We start from the raw sequence: 10,663 nt of genomic DNA, 5'->3' as shown, positions 1-10,663 counted from the left end.
TTTAGCCTTTTCCGTAAGATTTTCCAAACCGTCGGATGTGGTACGTTTAGCTCCCTGCTTGCTTTATTCGTCGACTTCCGCGGGCTACGAGTGAAACTTGCCCGCACGCGTTCAACCGTTTCTTCGTTCACTGCAGGCCGACCCGTTGATTTCCCCTTACAGAGGCATCCAGAAGCTTTAAACTGCGCATACCATCGCCGAATGGAGTTAGCAGTTGGTGGATCTTTGTTAAACTTCGTCCTGAAGTGTCGTTGCACTGTTATGACTGACTGATGTGAGTGCATTTCAAGCACGACATAAGCTTTCTCGGCTCTTGTCGCCATTTTGTCTCACTGCGCTCTCGAGCGCTCTGACGGCAGAAACCTGAAGTGCGGCTCCAGCCGAACAAAACTTTATGAGTTTTTCTACGTATCTGTAGTGTGTCGTGACCATATGTCAATGAATGGAGCTACAGTGAATTTATGAAATCGCTTCAATCATTTGTAATAGCTCTGTAGTACAGTTACTTGTGGGAACTATATCTAACATCAAATAATGAGCCTTAGTAAGTGAAAAGGACCAGTACATGAATATAGCTTTATTGATTTTGAGTTGGATGGTAAATTTAATTTGATTCATATTTACCTTAGAATAGCACGCGTGAAATTAGTCACTCTTGACTAACGTACTTGGGTAATTTAGCGCAGCAAAACGAGAATAGGTCACTGCTTTAATACAGGGTCATATACACTATTCAGATTTAGGTCGAATAAAGCGCTGTGTTATACCAGGGCGTGCTGAGAACTAAAGCCTCCGAATTTTTTATGTGAAAGCTCTTAAAGCTTTTTTAAACATAGCGGACACTGTTAAAATTCTACAACTTTATTCTTGAAGTCTACATATTTATTTCTCAAAATAGTGACCCTGGTAACGAACACGTTTCTCCCAGTGAGAGACCGGATTGTTAATACCGTAACTGTAGAAACCTGCAAGTTGTTGCTGGAACCGCCTCATCACTAACAAAGTCAAGTCCTCAAAGGTGTTATTTAAGATTTGTAAACAGATGAAAATCGGATGGAGCCAAATCGGGTCTGTACGGAGTATGATCGATGATAGTGAACCAAATGCATCGTTTCGTTACAAATATTGCAGCGCTCGCGTGTGGTCGCATTGTTCTGCTGAAAGAGAGGATGCTCTATGTGTGGACAAGCTCTTTCGAATTCGGAACTTGATATCAGCACGTTTGTTCTCTCACACCGACATAATTACGTTAAACACAGCTAAGATACACGCCAGAATTCGGAGCCCTCAAGCGGTACTGGGCTGCAAATACACTCCTGGAAATTGAAATAAGAACACCGTGAATTCATTGTCCCGGGAAGGGGAAACTTTATTGACACATTCCTGGGGTCAGATACATCACATGATCACACTGACAGAACCACAGGCACATAGACACAAGCAACAGAGCATGCACAATGTCGGCACTAGTACAGTGTATATCCACCTTTCGCAGCAATGCAGGCTGCTATTCTCCCATGGAGACGATCGTAGAGATGCCGGATGTAGTCCTGTGGAACGGCTTGCCATGCCATTTCCACCTGGCGCCTCAGTTGGACCAGCGTTCGTGCTGGACGTGCAGACCGCGTGAGACGACGCTTCATCCAGTCCCAAACATGTTCAATGGGGGACAGATCCGGAGATCTTGCTGGCCAGGGTAGCTGACTTACACCTTCTAGAGCACGTTGGGTGGCACGGGATACATACGGACGTGCATTGTCCTGTTGGAACAGCAAGTTCCCTTGCCGGTCTAGGAATGGTAGAACGATGGGTTCGATGACGGTTTGGATGTACCGTGCACTATTCAGTGTCCCCTCGACGATCACCAGTGGTGTACGGCCAGTGTAGGAGATCGCTCCCCACACCATGATGCCGGGTGTTGGCCCTGTGTGCCTCGGTCGTATGCAGTCCTGATTGTGGCGCTCACCTGCACGGCGCCAAACACGCATACGACCATCATTGGCACCAAGGCAGAAGCGACTCTCATCGCTGAAGACGACACGTCTCCATTCGTCCCTCCATTCACGCCTGTCGCGACACCACTGGAGGCGGGCTGCACGATGTTGGGGCGTGAGCGGAAGACGGCCTAACGGTGTGCGGGACCGTAGCCCAGCTTCATGGAGACGGTTGCGAATGGTCCTCGCCGATACCCCAGGAGCAACAGTGTCCCTAATTTGCTGGGAAGTGGCGGTGCGGTCCCCTACGGCACTGCGTAGGATCCTGCGGTCTTGACGTGCATTCGTGCGTCGCTGCGCTCCGGTCCCAGGTCGACGGGCACGTGCACCTTCCGCCGACCACTGGCGTCAACATCGATGTACTGTGGAGACCTCACGCCCCACGTGTTGACCAATTCGGCGGTACGTCCACCCGGCCTCCCGCATGCCCACTGTACGCCCTCGCTCTAAGTCCGTCAACTGCACGTACGGTTCACGTCCACGCTGTCGCGGCATGCTACCAGAGTTAAAGACTGCGATGGAGCTCCGTATGCCACGGCAAACTGGCTGACACTGACGGCGGCGGTGCACAAATGCTGCGCAGCTAGCGCCATTCGACGGCCAACACCGCGGTTCCTGGTGCGTCCGCTGTGCCGTGCGTGTGATCATTGCTTGTACAGCCCTCTCGTAGTGTCCGGAGCAAGTATGGTGGGTCTGACACACCGGTGTCAATGTGTTCTTTTTTCCAATTCCAGGAGTGTATGTACACTCGAAGAATAAAGATTTGATTTACTTAAAGAAGTTATAGAGTTCCCACAAACAAAATTCGGGGACACTCTATTACAGCACGCTCTCTTAGAAAGAAACAGACGCAAAATCGCCAAGATTGGCGATCTTTTACAGAAGCTCGAAATTTAGCGCTGACTTCCATGCGAGATGCTTAAAACAGTTTCCACAACGAAACTTTGTCTCGAAACCTGACAGAATATCCCAAGAGATTCTGGTCGTATGTGAAGAATGTTACGGCAAGAAACAATCAATGCCTTCTCTTCGCGATAGCAATGGAGATAGCTATCGAAGACATTGCTGCCAAAGCAGAGTTACTAAACACAGCCTTCCGAAAAGCCTTCACACAAGAAGACAAAGTAAATTTTCCAGAATTCAAACCGAGAACAGCTGCCAAAATGAGTAACGTAGAAGTAAATATCCTCGCAGTAGTAAAGCAACTCATATCACTTAATAAAAGCAAGTCTTCTGGTCCACACTGTACACCAATTACGTTCCTTTCGGAGTATGCTGATGCATTAGCTCCGTACTTACAATATATAACCGTTCGCTCGACGGAAGATCCGTACCCGAAGACTGGAAAGTTGCACACGTCACACCAATATTCAAGAAAGGTAGCAGGAGTAATCCACTAAATTACCGGCCCATATCGTTTACGTCTATATGCAGCAGGATTTTGGAACATATATTGTGTTCGAACGTTACGAATTACGTCGAAGGAAACGGTCTATTGACAGACAGACAACATGGGTTTAGGAAACATCGTCCCTGTGAAACACAACTAGCTCTTTATTCACATGAAGTGTTGAGTGCTATTGACAAGGGATTTCGGATCGATTCCGTATTTCTGGATTTCAGCAAGGCTTTTGACACTGTACTACACAAGCGGCTCGTAGTGAAATTGCGTGCTTATGGAATATCGTCTCAAATATGTGACTGGATTTGTCATTTCCTGTCAGAGAGGTCACAGTTCGTGGTAACTGACAGAAAGTCATCGAGTAAAACAGAAGCGATTTCAGGCGTTCCCCAAGGTAGTGTTATAGTCCTTTTGTTGTTCCTTGTCTATATAAACGATTTTGGAGACAATCTCAGCAGCCGTCTTCGGTTGTTTTCAGATGACGCTGTCGTTTATCGACTAATAAAGTCGTCAGAAGATCAAAACAAATTGCAAAACGATTTAGAAAAGATATCTGAATGGTGCGAAAAGTGGCAGTTGACCCTAATAACGAAAAGTGTGATGTCATCCACATCAGTGCTAAAAGGAACTCGTTAAACTTCGGTTACACGATAAATCAGTCTAATCTAAAAGCCGTATATTCAACTAAATACCCAGGTATTACAATTACGTGCAACTTAAATTGGAAATAACACATAGAAATTGTTGTGGGGAAGGCTAACCAAAGACTGCGTTGTATTGGCAGGGCACTTAGAAAATGTAAAAGACCTATTAAGGAGACTGCCTACACTACGCTTGTCTGTCCTCTTTTAGAATACCGCTGCGCGGCGTGCGATCCTTACCAAATAGGACTGACTGAGTACATCGAAAAAGTTCAGAGGAAGTCAGCAAGTTTTGTATTATCGTGAAATATGGGAGAGAGTGTCACGAAAAGATACATGATTTGGGCTTGACATCATTAAAAGAAAGGCGTTATTCGTTGCGACGGAATCTTGTCACGAAATTCCAATGACCAACTAACACCTCCGAATGCGAAAATATTTTGTTGACACCGACTTACGTAGGGAGGAACAAACATGACGATAAAATAAGGGAAATCAGAGCTCGTACGGTGTTCATTCATTCCGTGCGATATTAGAGATTCGAATAATAGAGAATTGTAAAGGTGGTTCGATGAAACCTCTGCCAGGCACGTAAATGTGATTTGCGGAATATCCATGTAGATGTAGATAGATAAATAATAAATAAATTCCGTGTGGCTAGGGCATCCCGTCGGGTAGACCGTTCGCCTGGTGCAAGTCTTTCGAGTTGACGCCACTTCGGTGACTTGCATGTCGATGAGGATAAAATGATGATGATAAGGACAACGCAACACCCAGTCCTTGAGCGGAGAAAATCTCCGACAAAGCCAGGAATGGAACCGGGCCCTTTTGAAATGACATGCCGTCGTGCTGACCACTCAGCTACCAGGGGCGGGCGATGTAGATAGATCCAGTTAGATCTGGGCGGTAAAGATACATGGGACTACCTAAAACCTGTTCCTTCCAGAAAACGTCCGATGTCCTAACAATCGCTTTTTCTTGCTCGGCTGAGTGAAGGGGAAAGTGGAATGAGGAAAGTAGGGATAGCGAAGGACAGGAACGAATTTCCCTCTCGGAGCAAGTAGGGTAGCGCGATTAAACAGCTGTAAACGTCGGCGAGGTCGCTTTTTAAACGGGAACGGCGGCGGACGGCGATCGAGTAAATTGGCCCACGTGACGAGCCGCGGTCGGGCTTTTGAGACAGAAAGCGGGGCGCCGATAAAGGCCGGGGACCGGCGTGCGGCGCGCGTGCTGCCGATAAAGGCACGGGCCGTCACGCGAGACTCGCAGATTAGCCGACCATTAGCCACACGCCACAAACCGATCGGCCCGGCCGACTCAGCCCGCCGGCTGGCAGACGCCACGAGAGGGCGGCATCCACGGTCGGATGTCTGCGTCAGCGACGAGCGACGAGCGACGGCGCTGTCCACTCGTCACGTCGACGACGATTCAAATTACACGGTGTTTCCAAAAAAACTCTCCGACCTCATTAGGTCATAACTGCTTAACGAATGAAGATTGACACTTCAGGTTCATTGTCACTAACTACGACGGTAATTTATTGTACGTCTTGTTCAATAAGTAATGCAACATAGTTTTTTTCCTGATAGCTGAAATCCCTGGGCTAGCAGGACAGAGCGGATTAGGCCGTGGAAAGGGGCCAAACTAAGTTGCTATCAGTTTCACTCATCATACAAACTTTATTTATCAAAATAGTTCAGATGGCTCTGAGCACTATGGGACTTAACTGCTGAGGTCAAGAGTCCCCTAGAAGTTAGAACTACTTAAACCTAACTAACCTAAGGACATCACAAACATCCATGCCCGAAGCGGGATTCGAACCCGCGACCGTAGCAGTTGCGCGGTTCCAGACTGTAGCGCCTAGAACCGCTCGGACACCATTTCCGGCCTTTATTTATCAACACACAATATTATAACAAGGATGCAAAACACTCAAAACTTTAATCGACCTCCTCTGATTAACTTTAGATCCGCTGAAGGCCACACTCAAAATACAAGACACAAGGCCTAGCCAACAAATTGAAATGCAAGGTTCTTCTGGAGGTTTCATCCAAGAATATTTTCTAAATCTTCAATCTAAAAAGGCTGAAGACATTATAAATTTAATTTTAACGGAACTTGGCTGGAGGCCGCATATTAAGCAATATGAATAGTTTCAATTGGAAGGCAGAAGGCCTTGTCTTCAAACATTTCATGCAAAATTCGGCTGAAGACCCCAGACAAAAGCATAACAATCTTATGCCTTAAGGGAGAGACAAGAACATTAATTTAAGAGATATTGATGCTCAACTGAAGACCACACATCAACCAAATAACTTAAACCCAAACAGAGACATTGCTACACGACTGGCCATTAAAAGTGCTACACCAAGAAGAAATGCAGATGATAAACGGGTATTCATTGGGCAAATATATTATACTAGAACTGACATGTGATTACATTTTCACGCCATTTGGGTGCATAGATCCTGAGAAGTCAGTACCCAGAACAACCACCTCTGGCCGTAATAACCGCCTTGATACGCCTGGGCATTGAGTCAACCACAGCTTGGATGGCGTGTACAGGTACAGCTGCCCATATAGCTTCAACACGATACCACAGTTCTCGAAGAGTAATAACTGGGGTATTGTGACGAGCCATTTGCTCGGCCACCACTGACCAGACGTTTTCAATTGCTGAGAGATCTGGAGAATGTGCTGGCCAGAGCAGCAGTCGAACATTTTCTGTATCCACAAAGGCCCGTACAGAACCTGCCACATGCCGTCGTGTACTATCGTGCTGTAATGTAGGGTTTCGCTGGGATCGAATGAAGGGTAGAGCCACGGGTCGTAACACATCTTAAATGTAACGTCCACTGTTCAAAGTGACGTCAATGCGAACAAGAGGTGACCGAGACGTGTAACCAATGCCAATGGCACCCCATACCATTACGCTGGGTGACACGCCAGTATGGCGATGACGAATACACGTTTCCAATGTGCGTTCACCGCGATGTCGCCAAACACGGATGCGACCATCATGATGCTGTAAACAGAACCTGGATTCATCCGAAGAAATGGCGTTTTGCCATTCGTGCACCCAGGTTTGTCGTTGAGTACACCATCGCAGGCGCTCCTGTCTGTGATGAAGAGTCAAGAGTAACCGCAGCCATGGTCTCTGAGCTAATAGTCCATGCTGCTGCAAACGTCGTAGAACTGTTCGTGCAGATGGTTGTTGTCTTGCAAACGTCTCCCTCTGTTGACTCAGGAATCGAGACGTGGCTGCATGATCCGTTCGTTACAGCCATGAGGATAAGATACCTGTCATCTCGACTGCTAGTGATACGAGGCCGTTAGGGTCCAGCACAGCGTTCCGTATTACCCTCCTGAATCCACCGATTCCATATTCTGCTAACAGTCATTGGATCTTGACCAAGGCGAGCAGCAATGTTGCGATACGATAAACCGCAATCGCGATAGGCTACAATCCGACCTTTATCAAAGTCGGAAACGTGATGGGACGCATTTCTCCTCCTTACACGAGGCATCACAACAACGTTTCACCAGGCAACGCCGGTCAACTGCTGTTTGTGTATGAGAAACCGGTTGGAAACTTTCCTCATGTCAGCGCGTTCTAGGTGTCGCCACCGGCGCCAACCGTGTGTGAATGCTCTGCAAAGATAATCATTTGCATATCGCAGCATCTTCTTCCTGTCAGTTAAATTTCTCGTCTGTAGTGTTGAGTGGTACTTAAGTAAATAAATTAGTGAAATCAAAGTGAACTAGAAATTAGAATATAAATGGAAAACTTGGTTTAGTTTAGAGAGTTACATACTCGCATTCAGTGGGCAGAACAGCAGAACAGAAGAGACAATGACCGTGAAGTCAGCAAGTTCCACATAAGTGGGCGCTGTCAATTCAGCCGTCAGGGCATCGCCCGACCGGCTCACGTGTTTCTCAGTTGTCGAATGTGAGCAAAGGCCCTCGCCTACATTCCAAGAGCCAATGACCGACGTTAAGAAGATTCTTTGAGAAGCTTTTCAACGTGACGGAAGAGGCAATGACCGGCTCACGTGTTTCTCAGTCGTCACATGCGATCAGAGGCCCCCGCCTACATTCCAAGAGCCAATGACCGAGGTCAAGAAGATTCTTCGAGAAGCTTTTCAACGTGACAGAAGAGGCAATGGCCGTGAAGTCGTTCACCTCTAGTGAACTGAAGTGAATAAATACGCGAGACGCGGTGGGCCCGACAGATGAAGACAGATGAAGACGGGGACGAAGACGGAGACGGGGACGGAGACGAAGACGAGAGACGAAGGAAGAAAAGAAGAGTAGCAGTAGTTTTCAGTCAGTTTCGGTGCTGAAGACCGTCATGCAAGAAGAGACTGCATCATGCACAGACGCACCAAGTCCGCCGCTGTAATGGGATAGCAAGCAGCAGCCGCGGCGCCAGAAGACAGAAGTTAAAAGGTATTTGAAGTCTGATTTTTACGTACCCGGGTGACTCGTGAGGACGGGAAGGAGACGGCCTCACCTCAGCAGTCACCTGTGAGCTGGGATGAAGACCTGACAGCCGAAGACTCTCAAGCGGGAGTCCGTGGTTCGAGTTCGGGACACTGGCCTTGCCCCGCCGCGCCGCTCCGCTGGTCGACGCACAACACACGTGGCCGCTTAGAGAAGAGAAACACTGGGACGCCACATCCAAGGTATCACCATCCGATGCACGACTTCGCACGCAATAATTAAACGGGCCACCTCGCGCTGCTCGTCTCCAGTCAACTGGGCGAGCCGGCGACACGAGATACACACCGCTACGCGTAATCAGACGCCGCCGCCGCCACCGCCGCCGCCGCCGCCGCTGCCGCAGCAGAAGACTTCACAAACGACACAGCTGCCGCTCTCCGAACCAGAACATCCCGTAAGATACAGTTGTACAAATCTTCAATAAAAGTTATCTTATGTAAAAATGATGTTTCATTCGACCTCATACCCGAGCCAAGGAAGAACCCACCCTGCCCACATGTTGTTAAGAGAGAAAAGTTAATTTATTTAATATTTTCACCCTGGCAGAATGCTTTAGAATGCTCATCCTGACAATTGACAGCATCAAAAGAGAAAACATAGTTACATTGAGTGACAGAAGTGTCACATTTAGTAACACAACTGTTACAGTAGCGCGTCATCTTCATGGTATAGCAATTTTAATGGCCAGTAGTGTATATAATGGACAGGGAACGGCGCTCAGAACTTTCCAAGCGTCGGCCAGGGATTGTAACACTAATGCCCATTTAGGTGAGACAGGCAGCCTGTCCAAAGCCTTTTTAATCTGAAGGCAACCCAACCGACAGACAGCCGACCGAACAATCAACAAAATCAATTCCACTGCGACGCAACCAGCAAAACGACCACAAGATTTCAATACAACGACACAGAGAGTATTGGCGCCCACAACGAGCAACACTTCAGCTGTCGAACTACACGCCGCGCTGGACAGCAACAGCACCACGAGGAAAATACACTGCCGAAAATTACGTCAACGGCCAGGACAGGTAACCGGAACGTCAACGGCCACGAGGCAGAAGTTACCGCTGGTCAACTTCAATAACAGGAAATAAATTAAGTTTAACTCCACAGGAAGATGGCTGGAATCTTAGCCGACTTGAATACATACACGTTGTTGCTCAGGGGAATGTCCCAAAAGCGACAACCTGGATCAAACGAAGAAATGTGAACAGTTGAGGCTCGATAGTTGGTTAAGTGAGGACTCAACTTTCATGTCCAAGATCGGTGGGCGACGAACTTCGTAGCAGTCGCAAGCAAAACCTCACACTCCAACCGCGCGTGCACACCACCAGCGGCCCCGGCCAGAGTACGCGCGACGGAGAATTTCTTGCTGCTCCACGCCAACCGACCGGCTGCCCAGGTCCGGAAACGCTGAAAGGACCAAATACACGTCGGCCGATGAGACAACCAACCGAACGACCAACCAATGGCCATCCCGCTCCAATGTCCCTCCATCGGACAGTTCATGTGTGTCGCCAGCAGTCGGCGAGCACTGGCTGTCCACGCATCACCGGCGCTCCGTCCCCGACTTCACTGCTGCTGCGTCCCGACTGCACTGCTGGTCCATCTACAACTGACTGACTTCCTTCGGACGAACGAAGTGCCGGAGACACTGGCTCGGACCCAACCATACAGAGGGAACACAACCAACATCTCTGCACTGGAAGGGACCGACCCAAATACACGTCGTCGATGAGATGACCGACCGAACGGCCAGCCAACTGTCGTCCCGCTGGTAGTGGCTGTGCGGACCTCACTGGGGCTCCGTGCCCGACTTCACTGCTGCTGCGTCCCGACCGACCTCCTGGTTCGTCTCCAACTGACTGCCAGACACACGACGACCCGGAAAAATTATCGGTCGCTCCAGAGATGGGAGGACAGTGCACTTACCGATGAGCGCTGCTGCTGCCGCTCGTGCGCAACTAAGGCAGGAAGTTAGTGACGCCAGTAAATGTAATAAGAAAACGAGGTGGCAGTACCGTAATAGAGGATGACAAATAATAAATGGCATGAACACGAGCCGTGTACGGCTCAAAAGCATGTTGGTTTCATTTAAGATTCCAGTTCATTCTATTACTCCACAC

The sequence above is a fragment of the Schistocerca piceifrons genome, chromosome 4, assembly GCF_021461385.2.
Source record: "Schistocerca piceifrons isolate TAMUIC-IGC-003096 chromosome 4, iqSchPice1.1, whole genome shotgun sequence".
Taxonomy (NCBI): Eukaryota; Metazoa; Arthropoda; class Insecta; order Orthoptera; family Acrididae; genus Schistocerca; species Schistocerca piceifrons.
This window is presented reverse-complemented; position numbering follows the sequence as displayed.